The sequence below is a fragment of the Physeter macrocephalus genome, chromosome 20 (genome assembly GCF_002837175.3).
Source record: "Physeter macrocephalus isolate SW-GA chromosome 20, ASM283717v5, whole genome shotgun sequence".
NCBI lineage: Eukaryota > Metazoa > Chordata > Mammalia > Artiodactyla > Physeteridae > Physeter > Physeter macrocephalus.
In genome coordinates this window covers 109,378,646-109,384,748 of record NC_041233.1, presented here as the reverse complement: position 1 = coordinate 109,384,748, position 6,103 = coordinate 109,378,646, and positions in this window count along the sequence as shown.

Genomic DNA, 6,103 nt, shown 5'->3' with positions numbered 1-6,103 from the left:
TGCTCCGCAACGGGAGAGGCCACAGCAGTGAGAGGCCCGCGTACCGGGGGAAAAAAAAAAAAAAGTGCTGGGGGTGGGCAGCAAATGTATTCATTGTTCCTCTCAGTATTTTATCATATTACTTACCCTATTATTTCCCTGGAGAAAACAGGTTTAATGCCTTTGGTTTGGTGACAAAGAGGATGGTTAGTAACTGGTGACCACCAGCCCTCAGAAACTGAGCATCCTGGATGGAGATGGCTGAGGGGGGACTCCGGTGGGAGGGTTTTGATTCTTCTGTGTTTCATCGTTTCAGAGTGCGAGGGGGACGAAGGCTGAGTCCTGATCCCTGGGCGGCCACAGCACCTCTAAGAAAGGTGTCGGGACAGTCGCTGAAGATGGTCCAGCTTTACTCCAGCGGGGCTCTCCCTCGGGCGCTGTAGCTGGGCCTGGGCGGGCAGGGCTTCCAGCCCAGGAGCGGGGCAGGGTCATGATGGACAACATCAGGGGCCAGGGGATTCTTTCTGGAGGCAGGCTAGGGGGTCAGGCTCCCCTGGGTGGTCAGCACGAGCTCCGGCTAAGCCGACCCATCAGGGGTCTTGCTGAGACTGGGCGACGCAGGCCAGCTGGACCGACGCTGACAGTCAGACACTGGAGGTCGAGCCTGGAGGGGCTGAGTTTGGGCCCGGAGGGTTTGTGCGCCTCACAGAGGGCTTGTTGTGGAAGGCGGAAGGGAGCTGGGACCCAGGTCACGGAAGCAGGTGCTTCACACACCGCGTTTATCCAGAGATGCAGTCTGGCTGTGGTTAGAAGCCGTGCTGGTCGGGCTCTACAAGTGGAAGAGGAATCCCGCTCAGGTTAAAGACCTGAAACACCGAGGCTCAGAGAGGGCAAGGAACTCTTGCAAAGCTTCACAGTGAGTGCACATTGCATCTTTATGCTGAAGATGGGCCCTACCATCCTCACCTCATCTGTGAAGCCTTCCCATCACTAGCTGACCAGAGAATAATAGCTCAAGATGCTAAAATGACTTTCCAGAGTCACAGAGTTAGTAAGTCAAAGAGCTGAACTATTTATATTCCCCAAGGAACCTTTTAATTAGAAAAATATAGAAGAGTACAAAAACAGAAAACAAAGTTCCCATAAACAGACATGTGATTGTTAGTAACATGCTGTATATTATGTTTAATCACAGGAATGTGAGCTTTTATGTTTTCACCATCATTATGTATACATTTGTATATAGTCACTGAGGTTATCATAGGGTTTTAACATGCAAAATAAGATAAATTAGAACAAATCAATCATTTAAGTTTGTTGTAAATTCCCTATCGGTTGCAATGTGTAGATTGTTTATATTTTATAGAGTAGCAAATTTCTTAAAAATTCAAAACAGCAAATACTTTTTGATTACCTTGCTTACATACTAGATACATAATATATATGACCTATACATAATTTGTTGTCTATATGTGTCAAAATTCATATATATAACTACATAAACCCAAGTGGAATTTTCTTACTCTGATTCTCAAGCTTACTTCCCACAGGTAACCAGTACTGAAGTTTGGTGCAAATCCTTTCAGGCTCTATTTTTTTTTTAAAGTAGAGCTAAAATTGTAATCCAGGTCAATGTGCTCCAAATTCTGTGTTCTTTCCATTAAGTGAGATAATGTGTGTGAAGTACCAGCAAATGCCTAGTGTGTAGTAAGCACTCAGTAAGCTGTAGTTTTGTTTCACTTCTGTCAACACCACTGAATGGAATTAGTGATCAAATCAGTGAATTCTTGGTGCAAGTTTTGTTCTCAGTACCACACTGGGTATAGGATGTACTTGAGAAGGTGTGAAGGGTACAGAATGTCATTTTAATAATACCTACAGGTAAGGGAGTCCAGACAGAAGCCTGGTCGGGAGGGTATTAGGTAACCTGGTAACAGAGCAGGGCACGAAGGCTGACCTTCAAGGCCACAGTGATCTTACCCCTTAATCCTCCAGGTGTTGTCAATGACAGTTCCCTCGCTTTTGATGACAATGCACTGCAGGCGTATGGCAGTTCCCACGGGGGCCTTCCAGGTGGCGAATGTAACTGTAAGCAGATACGTTAGGGGATCCCCGGAGAGACAGAACTAGGAATGGCTTTCTTGACATAAGAGAACCCATTTTGTGATCTAAGCCTGGCCACAGTGCTTGCCCTAGAACGGCTCTCAGTCATTAATCTTAAGGGAACAAAGGAATGCAGGAACAGAGAAGAGGCAGTCATAAGTAGTGCAGTGATAAGCAGAGTCCTAGCTCCTCTTCGAGGGATAGGCCTAAGAATACATCCTCGAGCTCTGAGGGAACGAAGGCCCCCTCCCCAGTGGAGGTTGGAACGATGACGGTGACCCCCGTGACTTTAATCAACTAGAGCTTGGACTCTGTCGACCTTTGCCCCAATTCTGTGCTGAGTTCTCCTCTGCTCAGGCCCCTCATGAATATGCGTGTACCCTAGCTTAAAACGTCCTCCGTTTTTCTGTCGGGGAGACACTGCCTTAAGATCCCCGGTGCTCTCCTTACTTGCTGCAAGTAATAGTAAATCCCTCCTCCTCTCCATCTTTGGCTTGGTTGTGTCTATTGGCTCACCAGCCACCAAGAGGCGAGCCCAGTGTTTGGGTAACAAAACCACCAGCCTGTGGAGGCTCGAACTCCGTCGGATACGCCTGGCTTCATGCCCCTCGTAACTGGAATAACATGACTTCAGATCCAGCTGCCTTTGCTGCTCAGATCCGCCTCTGCACCCTCTCCTCCCGGGGTGTGGACCCGTCTCTGGAGGCCGCTTAGTTCACTCAAGTTCTGGTTGCTGGAAGCTTCTGTGTGGTGCCCCAGACAGCACTCTCCTTTAAAACTAATTTTGCCAGAGTAAGATCTCACTAAGTAGAGCCTTCAAACAGGGATGGCACACTTGATCTTTGTTAACAGAGTTCCTACACCAGTGAATTTTCAGGACTGTATTAGCCAATAAGAGCAACTCAGGCTAAAATTAGTAGCTTCCTCCAAGGAGAGCTCAGTAAATGAAAGGTTCTATAACCATGTCTTTCTAGATCTAGAAATGGATTCTTATGTGTCAGCGTTGTATTTTTTAAAATTAATTAATTAATTAATTTTTGGCTGCGTTGGGTCTTTGTGGCTGCGCGCGGGCTTTCTCTAGTTGCGGCGAGCAGCGGCTGCTCTTCATTGCGGTTCACGGGCTTCTCATTGCAGTGGCTTCTCTTGTTGCGGAGCACGGGCTCTAGGCACGCGGGCTTCGGTAGTTGTGGCATGTGGGCTCAGTAGTTGTGGCACAGGGGCTTAGTTGCTCCATGGCATGTGGGATCTTCCCGGACCAGGGCTCGAACCCGTGTCCCCTGCATTGGCAGGTGGATTCTCAACCACTGCGCCACCAGGGAAGCCCTGTAAGTGTTGTATTTTTGTGACACTGAATTGTGTCAAGCACACCTCTTACAGAACTTTAAGAATAGCATGACTTAATTTTATAAAACTCATAAATGAGTAAATGAATGACTAGGGCCAAATTCCTAGAACTCCCGAGAAGTGCTCAGAATTCTAGGATGCCTGAAGCTCAGTCACCAGGCCCTTCCTGCTTTGCCTCAGGCTCTGCGCTTTGGGTTTCAGGTCTTCCCTCCTGAGCTCTCCTAGAAATAATGCGAAACATTGTTTAAATATATTGGAATTTAGCTTTTTTATTTAGTTAGCCTGGCCTTCTTATTCCAGATCGGACTGGATTTGCAGGAGGTTACAGATTAATTTATAAAGAAAAATTTCAAAGCAGAGAAATGCGGATATGCCAGACAAAGGAAGCCAGTGGTCCGGCACAGGCCCGGTGCTCTCTTGGTGAGAATAAAGGCATCCGTGTTATTTGTTGAAGTGTTCTGAGTTAGTGTTCTGTTTTGTTTGTAGTGACCTTGAAGGGGCTGTGTTTGGATCCTGGCTTGTTTTGTAACCTCTACTTTATTGTTTCTGATTTTTATCAATGTTTGTGCTTGCAGTATGTTTATTTTGACAGAACCCTGTGGGCCCCAGGTACAAATTCATCGTGTGTAGGTAGCACATCTTAGAACCATCACCATGTCTATGTGTTCAGTATTTCCATCCTGAAGTCTTTCCAATCCAGAAGACCAAGCTTATCTGACCTGGTTTGAAAAGGTGTGTAGATATATAATTTTATCATTCTTATATATTCCCATGAAGAAGGAGTTCTTTAATTTCTACTAGGTAGATTATTCTTCAGTGGGTATTCTGGGGTTTCACATCAGTTTGTAATATCTGTGCCTGGTGGGCCCAGAGATATTTGTGTGCCTGTGTGTTTATCTCCTGACCCTCACGACTCACTGAGAAGGGAAGGTGGGGTCCACTGGGCTTCTTGTCACGGCCTTGCTTTCCAGGTAGCTGGTTGGTATGTAAAATTCGCCTTTCCCCCTCCATGCCCTAACCACTAACGCTGTCAGGGCCCCCGTGCCTGTCACCACTGGGTCTGTTCTCGGGGCTCCTGCAGGCCTCTTCCAAAGACAGACTGAGAGCCTCTTTTCATTTTAAAAATTTTGCTGCTAATCATTTCTGGAAAAACCCAACAGGTACAGTTGATTTTTTTTTTTCAGAGTAGTAAAGATACAAAGCTTAAGAAAATGTTTATAGAAGCCTACAGTTATGGATTCTTTTTATAAAATGTACTTTTAAATCCCTCAAGTAATACACGTTTGGTGTGAAAACATAAGCAATACTGACGTATATCGAGTAAAAAGTTTCTCTATGGATGGTAATTTGCTGGGCAGAGCGTTTGCACATTAAAATTGTGATAGATACTAACAAATGGATGCCTTCCGAAAGCGTTGTACTGTTTACACACCACCAGCAGCTTATTTCCTTGCACAGCTACCAGTTTCCCTAGGTGCTTCCCAACACTGGGTACAGCTTTGCAAATGTTTACCACTTTGATAGGCGGGAAAAGGGCATTTCATGTTTATTTGCATTTCCCTCATTACAATGGAGTTGAATATCTTTTTATATTTTATTGTTTGGCTCTTTTGTGAGACATGAAATCAAAGTCATCTTGTACTTGGGAATGTGTGAGGTACCTCTCCTGCTTCTGAGTTTTGGTGAGAGGCCAGAGGACACTTCGGGCCGGTCCTCCTCTGCCCCAGGCTGGGGTTCGGGCGGGGGCCCTGACACGTTCGCCGTGACTGTGGCTGTAACCTATCTTACCTAGAAAAAGTAACAATTTTCGGCTGTCATAATTAGCTGTCAAAGTTCCTTCAACTGCCTGTGAACTACACCACGTGTGCCACATCTTACTTGCTCGTCAACGTCAGGCTCCCCGAATGCAAGGGACCAGCGAGCACCACGGCGGGTTCCAAGGTGGCCTGACCAGCGCAGCTGCCCACTTTTCCCTCGGCCCCTGGGCTCCTAATGTGGAGACGTTGGAAGCTCGCGTCCCTCCCCCTGCCTATGGCTGAACACGGTCCCTGCACCCGCCCCGGCCGAGCCCACCGCCTGCTGCCCATCCCGGGGCTCGGCCGCACCCTCCCCCCGGCAGGTCCACGTGCCCAGCGCCTCCGCCCTCGGGGGTCCTGGCCACTATTCGCGCAGTTTCCCACCCAAACGGCAAGGCTGCAACGCAGCCCCCGGACCACCAGGCGCGGGGGCGGAGCGCCCTAGCGGGAACTGTAACCGCTTCCAGTCCCGCCCCCCGCGCCCTCGAGCCGCGGACCCCGGGGTGTGCGCATGCGCACTATGCCTGCTCCGCGTCCCGCGGCTGTCGCCATGGTGACCGGAACCTCGGCCGCCCCGCCCCCCGCGCCGCTGCCCCGCAGACCTGGCCGCGCCCCCCCGCGGGGTGAGGGGTGAGGGGGTCAGCTCGGGGTTGAGGGGATCCCGGGCTGAGGGGTGAGAAGGTCCGCCCGGGTTGCGAGGGCCTCGGGCTGAGGGGTGAGCGGGGGCGGTCCGAGATGAGTGGGGGCCAGGTTAAGGGGGCCCGGGTGAGAGGTGATCCCGGGTGGAGGGTGAGGGTGTCGGCCGGGGGTTCGAGGATCATCCCAAGGTGTTGGGGGGCCCGTGGTGGGGGGTGAGGAGGTCAGCTTGGGGTGGGGACCCG